The sequence below is a fragment of the Thermobia domestica genome, chromosome 15 (genome assembly GCF_964235325.1).
Source record: "Thermobia domestica chromosome 15, izTheDome1.hap1.1, whole genome shotgun sequence".
NCBI classification, from domain to species: domain Eukaryota; kingdom Metazoa; phylum Arthropoda; class Insecta; order Zygentoma; family Lepismatidae; genus Thermobia; species Thermobia domestica.
The window spans coordinates 159,572,755-159,589,290 of NC_137468.1; positions in this window are offsets into that span (position 1 = coordinate 159,572,755).

A 16,536-nucleotide genomic window follows, 5' to 3' on the forward strand; every position below is an offset into this window, starting at 1 on the left:
CTGGGTAACTGGCCCTCTTTTTCCCGTTGGAACTCCATTACGATTTTGACTCTTACTACACCTGATTGTGACTATACATTTCTTTACCTAACTGTGACAAATTATTTCTCCTATTCCTAAACTTACACAATTAACTTTTTTTATTCTTCTATTTATTTCCTACTATATATGACAGGTAATGCGATTTGAAAGTCGACCAAAAAATGCAAATGGCATCATCCGCTATTTGTAAAATTCTTTACAATTTCTAACAAAATAATTCAATTCTTGTACAAGTAATTTAATTTACACACATTTTTAGCATACTTGGCTTTAAAGCTGATGCTCCTTTTAAAAAACACCATTAATGGTGATGAACACAAGACAAGATGTCTTTCATAAGAAAGGAGTTCAAATTTAAAAAAATAAAAGAAAGAAGTAATCTAATTACATCCAAAAGCTATCATTCTGTAATGATAACTAACTAACTCTATGATCTATGAACCAGGAGGTTCAATGCCACGTTTACAAAAGCTCTCCATTGACTTCTATCTTTAGGCAACTGGATCCAGTTTCTACTTTGTATTCCTATTTCTGCGATATCCATCTTAATATTGTCCGCAGATTTGCGCTTAGGTTTTCCTAATGGTCGTCTGATTGGCCTTCCAGTTAAAACTTTGAAAGCGTTCCTACTTTCTTCCATTCTGGCTACATAACCTGCCCACCTGAGCCTCCTAGATTTGATGATCCTAATAATGTTTGGTAAACCGTATAAATAATGTAGTTCCCCGTTATGAAGTTTTCGCCATTCCCCATTCCCGTTCCCCTTGGATTCGAATATTCGTCTGAAGATCTTGTTCTCAAATACATTTTGTCTGCGTTCTTCCCTCGGAGTAAGCGACCATGTTTCGCAACCATACAGAACAACAGGCATGATTATCGTTTTATATATTTTAAGCTTCAATTTCCTCGACAGAAGTCGCGACGACAAGAGATTTTGATTGAAAATAATACGAATTCCCAGCTTTTAGTCGACACTTAATTTTTGCAATGATATACTGTTTCAATATGTTGTATATTTTATTTTCAACATTTTATTGAGGAAATAACAGTTCGTCCATCTCTTCTATCAAAATCACGAAAAATTTCAGATCGTAAATAGTATCAAGGGGAAAAGGGTAAATATGGAGACACAGAGCGTTCAGATAAAAAGGATTACTATTGGAGTAATATTCAACGACAAAAGACATTCTTTTATTTTGTGATATTAAAAACTGAAGTATTTTCTTAATCTTTCGGAGAATTCAAGCAATAAAAAAATAAAAGCGAAATATTTTAAATAAAGTATCGAAGAACATCCTGGTAAAAATAGTGAAAGTTAGAAACAAATATTATAACCACGGAAGACTTTCACAAAAAAATAAATAAATAAATAAATAAACAATCTTATTTTCTCAAATCCGAAATAAAAATGAAAGTATGAAAAATAAGCATATATACTCTAAAAATCTTACAAAAATCATCACATTACAATCACAACTCAACACAATATCGTTTGCAGTGGTGTCCTACAGTTTCAGTGATAGTGGTGTGCAGACTTAGCTGTCAATTGACTGTGCTTAATCATGGACTTCTGCCAAGTGTAAGTACGAAACCATGAACTCTGTTTGTTATTGTAATAAAATCATTTCCTTCTTGACTTTTTTGGTAACGGTTATTCATTATGTATGCTTATCCAATAAAACCACATTTTGTATTATTTTTATAAAAATCAATTAATTTATCTACATACACTATACTACTATGGCAATCAATCATGTTTTTTATACGTGTTACTATGATACAAGAGATCCTTGCTTCAATTCCTGGCTATGTGGATTTGTGATGGATAACATCGTGTCCGTAGATTTCTGACACATTGGAAAATATAGTTTTTCAGGATTCTCTCATTTCCCTCCCACATTACCATTCCACCAATTATTCCATAATTATTCACTTTTCGTTACTTAATCCTCTCCTGCGCCCCAAAGGGCACAACCGTTGGAAGTGAAACTGAAGATATCACTTCATGCTTAAAAGTTTACTTAGTTACATGTTTTATTAGTCCAATTTGCATTTTATGTGCGAATATAGGTGAGATAAATCTTTCTATTGCGTTGATAGAGGCCTTTAAGGAATCCATACACGCAGACACATGCATGAAGAAACCTTTTCACATGCATGAAAAGTGATAAAACCACAGGCAAGTTGATCGTGTATGGCCTCGTTCATGCATGTTAAAAGTTTTCAAAATCTTCTGTAAACATGCATGATGGATTTACCGTTCTTCATGCATGTTTACCGTGTATGTGCTCGTCTATTCATTTTTTTTTTAATTTAGGTCCGCCAATTACGATAGCGGAAAAAATTACGTGATTCTTTCCTCCGATTCATTCTTCTAGTAAGTTGGATAGCAAGTTGGTACGCGTGTGGGCAAAAATTCTTCCAACATAAAAGACGAAACAAATCTTTCATGCATGTTGGTCATGCAAATGTGTGCGTCTATGGCCTCAATAAAACTTCCAGAAGGAAAAATATATTTTTGTGCCATTACCAAGGCTTTAATTACTACCATATTGACCCACGGTACTTTGCATAGTTACTTATCCATGCTAGTCTTACTAAATATTCAAGATGTTCATTTCTTCAATTGAGCAAACAAAACTCACCTCTGCTTTTCATACAGAAGACTTAAAACACGTAGAAAAGTGTTGACCGCACTGACAACGCCATGCGAATGTAATTTTATCCCAAATTAAAACTGTTATTGCACCGGTTTTCTGTTTTTCTTTATTTTTGATAGTATTGTTTTCTTGACTATAAGTCTGAGAACTATGGCTATTTAAGCAGAGGGGTCATTTCAGAAGAGCAGAGGTTCATTTCCTCTCTTCCCCGAGTTTGAGAAATACATTCTTTCTAATCAATTGTGTTAACTAATATATTAACAAACAAAAACTTAAAACTATTATGTAGCTGGACAATTTTGCTCCTCACCCCAGCAAAAACCGAAACTACACTACTGTACTCAGACACAAATGACATTGTGAGTAACTGTACTCAGATACGAATAAAGTACCGTATTTCAAGAAAGTAAATCCCCACATGAAACGGGTTTGCATATCCAGACTCCTCATTATAAAAACATTTACGATCACTCCAACCTCAATCATTTCACGGATTTCAACCTTTTATGTAAGTTATTAGGACATAAAATCGAATGTGATATATTCGAAAAATACTTTTATACATTACAAGAGCTGTAACTTTCAAATATTCACAGTAAACTCATAATCCTATCGGACTAAACAAAAGCAAGTGTGGTCACAGAAATTTCTCGTGAACACTTTCAGACATTTCTTTTTGAATTATTTAGTTTGACACCGAAATAAGACATAAAACGACCTCATTTTGCTTTTGTGTTGATAAAGCACTACCCAACAGGACTGTATATAATTGGTTTTCCGAAATCTAGTGTGGTCGCACCTTTCTCAGTGATGAATTTTGTGAAGGCAGTTCCATTCGCATGTTCTTTCCAATAAGTTTGACGCTGTGCCTGAAACGATTGAGAGAGATCGGTAAATGACAGACCGTGATATTCAAGAATCCTTTAGCATTGACATGTAATACATGCAATTTTGTGTGATCACTTGAACATATGGAAATTTTAACACCTTGGATCCCACACAACTTGACCGAAGCTCAGAAACAGGCTTCTGTCAGATGTGTAGACCCCTAAAGAAATTGCTCAAAAAATTTAACCAACGTAGGTTAAATTTGGTGTAGTACATCACTGCAGCGGACAAAACTTGGAAATGAGCCAAAACCAACGAAATGTTCTTTTTTCGAGGCGTGCTGCCAACAAATGAAGGCTTGTTTCTTCGGTTATACCGGACATGTGGCAACCGAAGCTTCAGGAGGATGAAGGACTGTAAATGGTGAGAGATATACAACAATTTGTTCGCCAGATGCGTGCGTAAAACAAGCCGAAATCTCCGCATCATTCTTCATTAATACAACGCCAGTTCGCACTCAGCACACCAAACTATTGATTTTTCCAGTAAAAGTGTGGAATCAATGACTTTTTGTCTGTACTCACCTGATTTAACGTAATGATTTCTTTTTATTATCATACATGAGAAACAAGATGCGTGGTGAAGATTTATGTTGCCTGAAGCCATTGTTCACGTATTCCAAACAGCAATTTGTAAGGTACTTCTTCAAACTGCTGTGAAACTAAAGTGATCAAGGATAATTTGAAAATAAAAAGGTCTATTCTTCCGAATTTCACATTAGCGTCACGGTAAGTACTAGTTTGCAGAAACTTAATTAGTAGCCATCGCATCAAGCAAAAGTAAAGATCATTTTTGTAATAATTTGCCTGTCAATTAAGAGGCAGGCTGTGTACATGACAGAGTTTAAGAATATGTTGAACTTATTTTGTTTCTCCCTTGTTCCTTATACAAAAGATTTTTTTGGGGACAATTTTATCAAAACTAATTCAGATGATTTTGTTGATATTTCATTACCAGCCATACAATATGGCGTAAATTATTTCTGATGTTCAGTCAGTTCCAGTGGTAACATTTAGCTTCATGTTTCACCTGCAATGACGTTGAAGATCATGTTTAAGCAAGGAATCGATTCAAGGACCAAATTGTAATTCTGAGAATTCTAAACATTATTTTGGTCTTGATTAGTTTCTCTTAATGTATAAGTCAACTCTTGATGTATAAATGTTCCCGTTTCCCGGAAACAGTCCCTACAAAGTTATTTCGTCTTTCATCTGCAATGAAATTTTGTCTCCACGATATTCCCGAATTTTCTAACAATTTCTCGTAATTTGAAATTTCCTTCCTTAGAATTCTATACCATTCGTTCCCTTAATTTTACGTTCTACACATCTGTATATTTTCACTAAAAAGGATGGTAGTTGAAAATATTTCTAGAAACGAAAGCTTTTGTAGTTTCAGTAAGGATGGGTAATGTATATATTCGACTTATTATTTTAAATGTTATGATACACAGAAAGTGTTCCTAATGAAATACGTACTAACCTAAGAACAGAATCTTGCGTTTTGCTCTTAGCGGGTTGCGTGATGTTAAACTGATTCTTTCTACGAGGTTTGTTCAAGTTCTAATGTCTCTTTTTTTTTTCAGGTACTGTGACCAGAAAGAAGGATAGACAGTGAAAGTACGCCGCCACTGAAGAAATTTCAGGTTACAGCAAATGCTTAGAAAGTTATAAGTGGTCCTATAATGTTACTCATGTTAGGAAAATGCAAGTGCCATATATAAAATGGAAGGAAAAAAGTAATAAAAATTGCTCAAAATCAAGGAAAAGCAGAATTTATTTTTGAAATGTTTTCTTGTGCTTCGCGGCTGGTCCGTCGACCTAACTTATATGTATAGGGATGCAGTCGTATATTTTAGCCTAGGGCTCATGATTTTTCACAGCATGGCACTGTTGAATATGCTAATGAAACTTAACTTGTATTCTATAATGGTTTTTGTTGTTTCTGTCATTTCATTGGGTTGTTAAAATTTAGCTTCCTTTCTCAGCACCGGGCTATATGAGAGTAGACCTACAGTTTGAGGTGGCACCATAATGCGATCAAATTTTAAAGTTCTCTCACTAGGAATCAAACCCGGGACCTCATGCACCAAAGATGGGTGCGCTAACAATTACACTAGCCGGGAGAGTTCCCTGTCATTTCGTGTTGAGTTCTGTTCAGTAGTAGCCAATTTATTTTGCAAAACGGAAATATATGTAGTGGCTTACCCGTGCCATTTATGAAGCAACAAACTTCAGAACTGAATTGTAGTTTAATTACAGGTTTATTGTAGAATTGACGAAAACCAATCAAGCTGAGTAAATTTTTCGTTGTAGACGAGTTTTACTGGAGACATTCAAAAGATGTTCACCTAATATAATGCAGTTGAAAGACTAAAATAAAAGAGAAGCTTTTGGCTCAAGTACTATGGGATCAAGGCAGTTATACTCTTGAGTATAACATATTATCCACAGCCACATCATATTATCCACAGTTAACACGATAGGAATCAAATTCTGGAAGCTCTTCTGCCCGGAAGTACTATTAGAGTTGCATCGTTCTGTTCCATGTTAAAGTGATTAGAGGAATTCCATGATCTTGCAGGCACTTGGACTAAAAAGGGAATTAAAGTATCTTTTTTTACACTCAATCACACATTAGAAAACCATTATTTATTAATCACATTTGAGATATAACTGCCAAAGTCATTTTACATTCAAACCATAAACAATGGGAAATAAGGCGGACAGTATCTGTGAAATGGAAGCTCAAATCCCAGTGTGAGTGGGTAAGCTTGAGGAGAAAAAAAGAATCTCAGTTTGATAATTAATTGAACTTACCACTTACTTCGTTGCCAGAATTTTCCTTTACTATTTCGGCAGACTTGCTTGCCTTCATCGGTAAACAGGAGTTCTTTACTGGAAGATTATTTCACATTACTAAAAGTGTTTTTTCAGTAAAGGATTCCAACGAAGATAGGCGGATCTGCTTAAACAGTGTAGGAAAATTCTAACAAGACAAAGGAAGTGGTAAGTTCAACGAATTATTCCATCGTTAAACAAGTACTGAGGCTGTCGAGAGGCACGAACCAGAGACTTCGCGACTACCTAGCCATAATATTACCAATACATCTACGGCCAGTCAGTCTGGTGCAACAGAGATCAGATTTCTGAAAAATACTCTGGAGTTTAGGAAAACATCACGCAAAGACAATTCAACATATGTTTATAATGTTTAATGTAATAACACACCTCAGATCATTGATATTATTATTAGTATTTTGATCATTTCATTTCGGTGATCACAATGTCATGACCAATGACAATTGGTAACCAAAGTATCAGCTGATTCAAATAGAAAATGAAGCGAGCGGAGACAATTAAATTTTCAATGTAGTACCTTCATTTAAAAAAAAAAATCATTGAATTTAAATGCCTCAGAAACATTAGCAAAGGAATTATTGTATTAGGAAATTTTTAAAACAAGAGAGTCTATGTACAAAGAATACCACTTATTATATCACAGTCTATTTTCCCTTTCAAGCAATTAGTAGTTTTCCGTTGGGAATTATTTTGCAACGGCAATTCACAAGGGTAGACACCAAGAGTTGCCAAAATCAATGTGTGATCATTATATTTAAAAGTTTAAAAGTAAACTTGATTGTGTCCAGCCAAAGGAGAGAACAGATACAGCTAGTTTTTTAAAATTTTTCTCAGCATGACCATGTAACACGAAACATTAAATTACTTTAAGATTCTAAAGTAAAGCCTGTTTGGCAATGAAAACGAAACAAGCAAACGCCGTTTAAGAAACAATTATTTTTTCCTAATTCACATATAATTATCCGTCTATCTACATATTTTTCTTGCCGGTTTAACATTTATTATAGGGAACAACGAGTTTTTGGCATAACCTTCATATATTTATTCTGCCTATAATGATAGCCACTTCTTATTCACGTTCATTTCCTCTTCTTCATCATCAGTATTTGAATGCTTCCCGCCAAATAAAGTCTTCGAATGGCAGGATCGGGGGCAGTGGCTAAGTGCAAGGTCTAGACTGTATGGCGGATGACAAAATTCTCCGTTACGATTCGTTATGGACATTTCCCGGACTATCCTTGAACAATCTGACCCGTTTAAGAATTTCACTGTCACTCATTGCATTGTCACCATACATTTCACATACGTGGTGATGAATATTCGGAGCTAGAATGTTTTTTGCTGTTAGGAACCAAATGACTGAATTTCATGGTCGATTTTCTTAACGATGTTAACTTCACACTACGAAGAGTACTGACTAACGCTGTGTATGCAAATGGCGTCGGGAACCTATGTGAGCACTCTTCCTTAAGGCGACGCAAAATTTTAAATGGTATTCATAATGGACCTTGCTTTAAGGAACTCATATTTCTCTTACTCAAAGCATTGCAATTAGTTATTTTTTTATTATTTTGATATAATCAGAACTACTTTATTCCTTCCTGGGTTGAGGTGTGCAGTAGTTCACACGGCAACAGTAGCATTCATATCCTGTGAAGAAATTATTTCATACATTTCATGGAGGTTCATTTTACTTTCTGTTTACTAATATACTTTAGAACGAAAGCAGGCAACCTTTTAAGTCGCGATTGACGGGGTAACTGTGTTGCTGTAGTAAAAACCATTTTACGACTTCAACTGGTCTTTAATCAGAGACTGACACAAACTATTATTTACGATCATATTTTTCTTTAATTCTCTACTCACGTAATCATCCTAATTACAAATGGTAAACATCTCACTATGTCATGCCAATTCCTAATAATAAACTATCACGCTAATAGGTAGCGCTAGCATGCAGGCAGTTGTCATTTAAAACTATTGTGATGGTTTAATCCCAACTTAAAAATTCTATTATTTCGATTTAACTATTTCACAATAAAATAAGAGCTGTAACCATATTTATATTTCAGAATTAATATTTGTGTATTTGTACAGTAATAGACTATGTGATGACTTAATTGCAACTTAAACTGTATTGATTCAATTTAATTATTTGAAAACGGATAAATGATTATGCTGAACATCAACTGCTTTGCAGTTTATCATTAGAGCAAGAGTCGCAACCGTATTTATATTTCAGTACTAACCGCGTATTGGTTGGAAAGACAAACTCAAAAGGAAACCAGTTGAGAATGCTCCGAGAGAATTACCAGAACGAACTTTAAAAAAATGAAGAGATGGAGTGGGAAGGATAACTGTGATTTTTCCTACATGTAAAAGTAAATCTTTTTATCTGCATCTTTTTCTATTTCTCTCAAAAATTCACAAAATATCATCTCTCTATGACGTACGGTTCCCGAGATATGGCTCCTTAAATATCCCGAAATTTGAAATTTTTTGGCCAATATCTGGGGAACGGTGGAAAATTGGCAAGTGGCCACCGGTTACTATTTGGTATCAAAATGTTTACATTCTCTTAGGTATTGGTCAACACCAATAATCATTTCTCTATAACTTATGGTTCCCGAGATATGGCTTCTTAAATCTCAGGAAATCGCCATTTTTTGGCCAATATCTCGGAAACGGTTAGAGTGACGCGAAAAATTACATCATTTCGTTCAGATAGTTTTTGATGCTCTATCGAATGAAGGGCTCAAAATTGAAAACAAAAAATCGTAAATAACAGACAGATGGATAGACACATAGGCATGGAGACTTCTTAAGTTCGTTGATAAATAGGCTTATTAATGTAAACAATTAGAACTTTCAGTTTGGCACGATTTTAACTCTACCGTACAGCGGGCCGAGGCAACGAAGTCAATTTTACTTATTTCAAACAAATTAAATATTTATATATGTATGTCTTCCAACATTTGCTGACAAGGACGCTAAAAGTCAGAATCTAATTATTTATCATATTTTAAAATGTCAAAAAGACTGAAACTACATTTAGCGAAGTTTAATGATTTATTCTAGTTTCAATAATTGAAAATAAATAATAATTTAAAAAATAATTGTTCGATATCTCGTATATCAACAAATGTTTCAGAAATGTTACGTACAGAAGAAGACTGAATGGTAAGCACGGATTCGTAATTAATTCTCACAAATTATTTTAGTTGATACAATTTTTCTTTCCAATCTTGAAATCATACATTAGAACCACTACATGGATTATTACGAATGAAAACGTGATTTAATTGAAGTATCAGGATGTTCCAAATATGTTGACACTAATTGATTGAGTTTGAAGCCCTCTTTCAGCACCGAGGCTACAGGAGACGGAATCTATTGTTTACAGTAGTATCCGAATTAAACTCAATTTTATCTGAAATTTAATAGCCGCGCTGTAATCGAACCTAGGACCACATGTACTGAAATGACAGATGTAAGCAATTTGAGAATGGATTGTGATCACTGTTTAACACCATTTTCAAGAGTTAGGGATTTCATAAGCATCACTCATGTGCTATTGAAAAGGAACAAAACAAGAATTTTAGAAAAACTAAAAATGGATAAAAGATTGCGATCTTGGCCCCTAATCAGTTTTTGGATCAGGGGCCTCAAAATTTTTAAACGGTCCCTAAATCGAGTTTTCGTTTTTTAAAATTATTATTATTATTATTATTATTATTATTATTATTATTATTATTATTATTATTATTATTATTATTATTATTATTATTATTATTGAATAAGCACATCGTACTGTGAGTTAAGGGATAGTTTGGGCTTGGCTACATTATATTTAGTTCTCCAGATATAAGGCCTACAAGAACATTTTTGATTGAAATATATTGGATCTTTTATTCCTATAAAAAATATTTTAACTTTAAGGAAAGAGACTCAGTTATCAACTCCTTGGCCAGAATGTAGAGGGTAGGGTCAAAAGTTAGAAATCGAATTCGTAGATGCAGGTGATATTCAAACCAAAAGTGATAGAGTTCAACCACTTCCGGTTTTAAAGTTGATTACTATACAGTCAAAAGTGGTAACAGATAGCGAGAAGCGATTTTTTTTTTACAATGAATTAAGCGTTTGAAGTATACATATTTCATCTTCCCTCTAACCTCTCTGTTAAAACTGGACATGATTATCAATTTAAAAAATATAACGTCATATAAACCAAACACTTTCACGTGGGGTACACGTGGCACTGTTTTTTCAATAGTTTTTATTTCGCTGGTAGAGTTGAATTGTTAGTGTTCTCATGCTACTCGCCAATTCAGGTTTGTGTACCGCGACCGACTACTAACAGGTAAATTCAAAATCAAACGCAATGTGCATTTTAAAGTACCATACTTACAGATAGTTATCAAACTAATGGAAACACGTGCAATTTGTAATATGTACTATATTGAAGTGTACCACTAAGAGTTCATGTACTGCGCCTGGCCTTTGTTAATGATGTTAGGAGATCATCTATAGTACGAGGCGAGGTAGAATTCAGGCGTATGTAGAAGTAGTGAGACGGTGGTGATGAAAAATGGAAGACCTCTCTGAATTTCAAAACAGTCAAATTATGGTTGTGCGGTTAGTTGTCTCAAGTGTATCTAAGGTAGCCAAAGTGCAAGGTGCCGGAAGGACCAGGGTACAAGGTGACGATGACCTACAGAACTCGTGGCACTGTTCAGGGACCGCGGTGGCTCAGTGATATAGCGTTCACCACTGGTGAATGGGATCCTTGATGTGATCCCAGCTCGCGCCAAGTGAACTTTGTGGTGGACAAACACCGTGTGGGGGATTTTCTTGGGGTTCTCCCGTTTCCTTCCTCTTTCTTCATTCCACCATTCTATTCATTTCTCATAATCACCGTCTTCTTTAGCGTACACTGCATAAAGATAGAACGTAAAACTTAAAGATTTCATGTTTCGTGGCATTGTTTGTTTGTTTATTAAAGTTTAGCGTAATTTTCAGCACCAAGCTATGTCAGACACTGACCTACAGTTTACGTTAAAATCCGAAGCAGTTTAGTGCATTGAACTTTTCAAGTTGTCTCATTAGGAATAGAAGCTGGGATGATGTGAATGATGGGAAGAGAGGTGCTTCTTCAATGGCGGAAAAAGAAAATAGTCACTGGGAGTCAAATCTGGCTATTGCAGCAGTGCTTGAGTTTGGTAACCAGTATGGGGCCTGGCTTTGTCATGCAGGAGCAGAGATTTATTTGTAGCCAGGGAAGCCTGGGAATTTCCCCCCTTCTAAATTTTGACTTCCCTGTCTCTATGTTTAATCCAGTCTTCCCAGCCTGGGAAGATGTTTTCCCCCTTTCTTAAGTTATAAACTGTTTAGAAGTGCAATGATTCAACTTCATGTTTTAGTATCGATTCTTTATTTTTTTCAGTGTGTTTATTGTCACGAGCTATGTTGGTCTAGTTTATAAAATTGCTTTCCAAAGAATTGTTCATAGAATTGCTTTCAGTTTCTTCTGCAGAGTGTAAAAGAGGCTTTTCCAACTTAAACTTACAGCATACTGACGCTAGAAACCATTTATCTGTAAAAACCCTCGAATCTCTTCTTTCCATAAACGTTAATGGGCCAGACATTACTTCTTTCAATGCAGAAAAGTATGACTTCAGCTGGATAAAAAGTGGATATCATGTTGCTACCGACAAACCAACTGAAAACGACGGTATCCCATCTAAACCAACCTCCTATTGCTTCACTATTCTAAAGTGAGGTACGTTATGAAAATATTGTTAATTTCTAAAGACAGTGTTAGATAACACGCCGTAAGTCATGCTTTAGCTTAACTCATGACGAAATTGACAGTCAATCATTTCTTGTGATTTTGTTGTAAAAACTGTAAATGTTGTAGGCTACAATGGCTGTTTCCATTTCGAGAGTAAAAGTGAAAGAAAAGGTAAAGTATTTTTTTCCTAGATAGCATCACATTGGTAATTGTTTAATAGATGCTCATGATTCTTCAGAGACCAGATTACAGTCTTTTTTCAATTCTGGATTCGCTTTAATACCAGTATGTTTTGTTGACCAGGAGTTTACTTTCAGCAGAACAGTGCTACGGTCACAGACCCCTGAATCCAATTTTATTAAGTAGAAGGAGCAAGTGCAAAAACTTATTTATGATATGAGGAATGACATTTAATACCGTCTTTCCCCTTCTATTTAATAAAATCAGGTTCAAGTGTATGTGCATCTATCACTGTTCTGCCCAAAGTAAACTCTTATCTTTTATCGTATTTATTGTTCGGGCGAGGAATTTGGTTATCAACGACCAAATTAGAACGGACTAAAGAATTATTTGTCATAACAAAACTGTTTAACGTAGGAGTGTGACACTTGTCATGACAAGTTGTGCAGATTGCAATGTAACTGTAGGGCTTTTATTGGATGCTGCACACTTGTCTTCAGCAGTAGGTCGAAAAGTAGCAAGGTAACACATGTAAACTAATTTACCTAACCAAATCTTATCTAACGTACCTACTCGTATTTATCATAAAACTGTTTTTAAAAAGGTGAAAAAATGAACTTGTGGACCACTTATCGAACTTGTAGCATAATTTTTAAAGTAGGTAGGTTTAAAAATAACGTTGCCCCAACCCGACTTTAAAGTTGTTCTGTTATACGGAACACAATCATGCATAAACATTCCCCCCTTCTACAAAATCCACAAATAAATCACTGTGCAGGAGGATGAGGATGAAACCTTTACTCAACATGCCAGGGCGTTTTCATTGGATGACTTCACGTTACCTGGTCAACGTTGCACAATAACGATCGGCAGTTACTGAAAGGACACGCTCTAGATACTCGATCAGGAGCACATTGCATGAATCCCAGAATATGGTTATCATAACATTATCGGCAGAGAGTGAAACCTTAAGTTGGTTTCTCCCTGATGATCCAGCATGTTTCCACTCCATACTGGCCTTTTTGCTTGTTGGGACGAAATTATGAAACTAGGCTTTGTCTTGGTAACAATGTGATCAAGGAAGTTCTGGTGGTCAGCCTGGTACAGCTCCAGAAGTGTAAGACTGGATGTCATTCGTGTGCCTTTCTGCTCCTGGGATGACACGTGGAACCCAGCGGGCATAGACCTTGAAATAACGCAACACATCACACACGATATGCTACACGGTACCATAGCTCAATCAAAGCTCTGACGCAATTGCACGAACAGTTACCTTTCGATTATTTAGAATCATTTTTTTCCACTTGTGCAATGTTTAATGTGATCCTACTGTCTGTTACTGTCTGCACCTATTCTTTCCTTGTTTGAGTACTTTTCTTCGAAATTTTCTATGAAAAGACTTCTTATTTCCTCGTTTTCAACTTTTCGTATTCAACTTCTCGTTGCCTACTTTTCTTCTGATTACATTTTTTCAGCTGAATATCCACTTTAGGTAGCACAAGATTATGAACAGAGAAAATGTCGATCCCGGGAAGGTCTTTGCGTTCTTCAAGCTGTTCCGATACCAATTCTGAGCTATAACATAGTCTATTTGATGTCTTTGGTCGTCTGTTAAGGATTTCCGTGTATATATTCTTCTCCAGTCCCTCTTCCTTTCATTTCTTTCACCTAAACCATATTTGCCTACTACACTACCCTCCTGTTTTTCTTCCACAACTACATTGAAATCTCCCATTACAATTACATATGCACCCCGCTTTTCTCTGTCTGTAATTTCTTTATTTTCTCCTGATTTTCCTCTACTTCTTCAGTTGTACATGAAGTGGTCGGTGCGTAGTCTGCATCATCATTAGATTTTTCTTTTTTCCTTCAAGTCTAAACATCATAACTCTGTCATCAACAAATTCTACTTCTACTACCTTCTCTTCTAAGCGTTTACCAATAATTATTCCCACATCATTATAATCGCCTTTTGCATTACTTGCTTAAAACATTTTATATCTTTCGCTTTTTCCCAGCCCCCGCCAAGTGAACTTTGTGGTGAACAGACACCGTGTGCGTGGGTTTCCTTGGGGTTCTCCCGTTTCCTCCCACTTTCTTCATTCCACCATTTTATTCATTAATCATCATCACCGTCTCCTTTAGCCTCATGGGACGTAAAACTCAAAGATTTCATTTCATTTTTCTTTCGCTTCTCAGCTCTCCATTACCTTCCCATGCAACGTCACAAACTCCTACCGAGTCTAGATTATTTTGTTTCAGTTCTTCTTTAAGATTTTCCCATTTCCGTCCCTGTAACATGATATGTATGTTCTATGTCTTTGTCATAAACCTTTCGCTCTGGCTTGTCTTCCTTTCTCTAACGATCTTCCACACACTGCTACTCTTCTCAAATATTTCTTTCCAAGACATCTCCTTACCAAAGACCTCAATAGAGAAATATTTTACCTCTGGAACTATATATTGACCTGCGAAATACCATAGTAGATAAGTTCTTTTTCTGTTGTCAGCAAACTAGGAAAAAATAGAGTGGTGGTTTTCCGTTACCCTCCATCCCGCAATATTCCAGGCGCTAAAGTATCTCTGATCATTAATAATACCTAAATTCGTGATCTTCATCGAGAATTTTCAAAACACTTCAAGAACTGAACACATTAAACAAAGATGATTTTTGCACATTTGACTCTTCTGGGGAAGTGGAGATAGTTTTACGCTTTCGATAATGCCTAGTTCTTATAGGTTTATTGGTTTATCAGTTTCAGTGAAATATATCTTGATAATATGTAAGTTCGTAAATGTCTACCACAAATTGAAAGAGTTCGCTTTAATACTTAATTTTAATACAGATAGTACATGATATCATGAAGGAAACTCAACCTCAATAACGTTGTAACTGTTATGTTTGTGAATACATGAAAATATTTTTTTTTTCATGTTAACGATGTACATTCATACAACACACCACAAAAGAACAACATATTTATATCATATCAAAACTATACGTGCACCAGAAGAAGTATCCTTCCTATGTGCACTAAGTTGTATAATAAGCTCCCGACTTATTTGAAGGATATCAAAACTATACCGAAATTCAACAACAAACTGTTCAATTTTTTATGTAACAAAATATATTATGACATTAACGAATACTTGGGTGATACTTTGTAAAATTAATGTAATAACAATTATGTTAAAATATCTTAATATTATTTGCCAATTCCTATGAACTGGTCCTATGAACATTTTCGGATAAGGAGGAAGATAGTTTAGTTTTGTTCTGAACACATTACTCAGTGGCGCTTGCACTAGCAATCTTGTAACTCGAGATGACGTCTACGCCGGAAAAGTTACGTGCATGCTATGGTTAGCAGAGTTAAAATCTTCCGTTTCGGTCCGAAGAGTTTCAAACAACGCATGAGAAAGCATGTCCAGCAGAGACATGTATCAAGAGCAGTGCGAAATGTTCAGAATTACGGGAAATGTGATTTGCTACGCAGTGGAAAACCAGGACAAGTGGTGACGTGACTCACGTAGTGCAAGAGAAAAACGTGGAACGAAGTCCAATGAAATCGCTTAAATGAAGATCCTTGAAACTGGGAATGCCTCTGATAGACGAAGACTGTGTTATAGAAATGGAAATTTGCAAATTAATGCTTACTCTTTCCAAGGTGATTGTGACTCTCTACCTCTCATTCTTTTCTCAGATGATTCTGCGTTTTGTGTTTTGGGGAAAAGTGATCAGGAATAACCGTAAAATGTAAAGTGTTCAAAATCACAGATGGAGTAGTTTCAAAGTCAATGGATGATGTATGATTTCAGTGGACCACATCATTGGCCCCGTTTTTCTTCGAGAAAGATACAGTATATGGAAGCAGTTATCTGAAAATGCTATAGACATTCCTTATACCAGAACTTGAGTGGTTAGACATTATCAATGAGGTCCACATGCAAAAAGATAGGGCACAACCACATTTTGTCCTTAAGGTTCGGCAGTTTCTTGACGAATAATTTCGGAAGAGATGTGTTGACCAAAGAGGACCCCCATCTTACCTTACTTTGAGTCCTTGTGATGATTGATTGTGGGGACATGTAAGACAGAGGTGTATGTATTCAC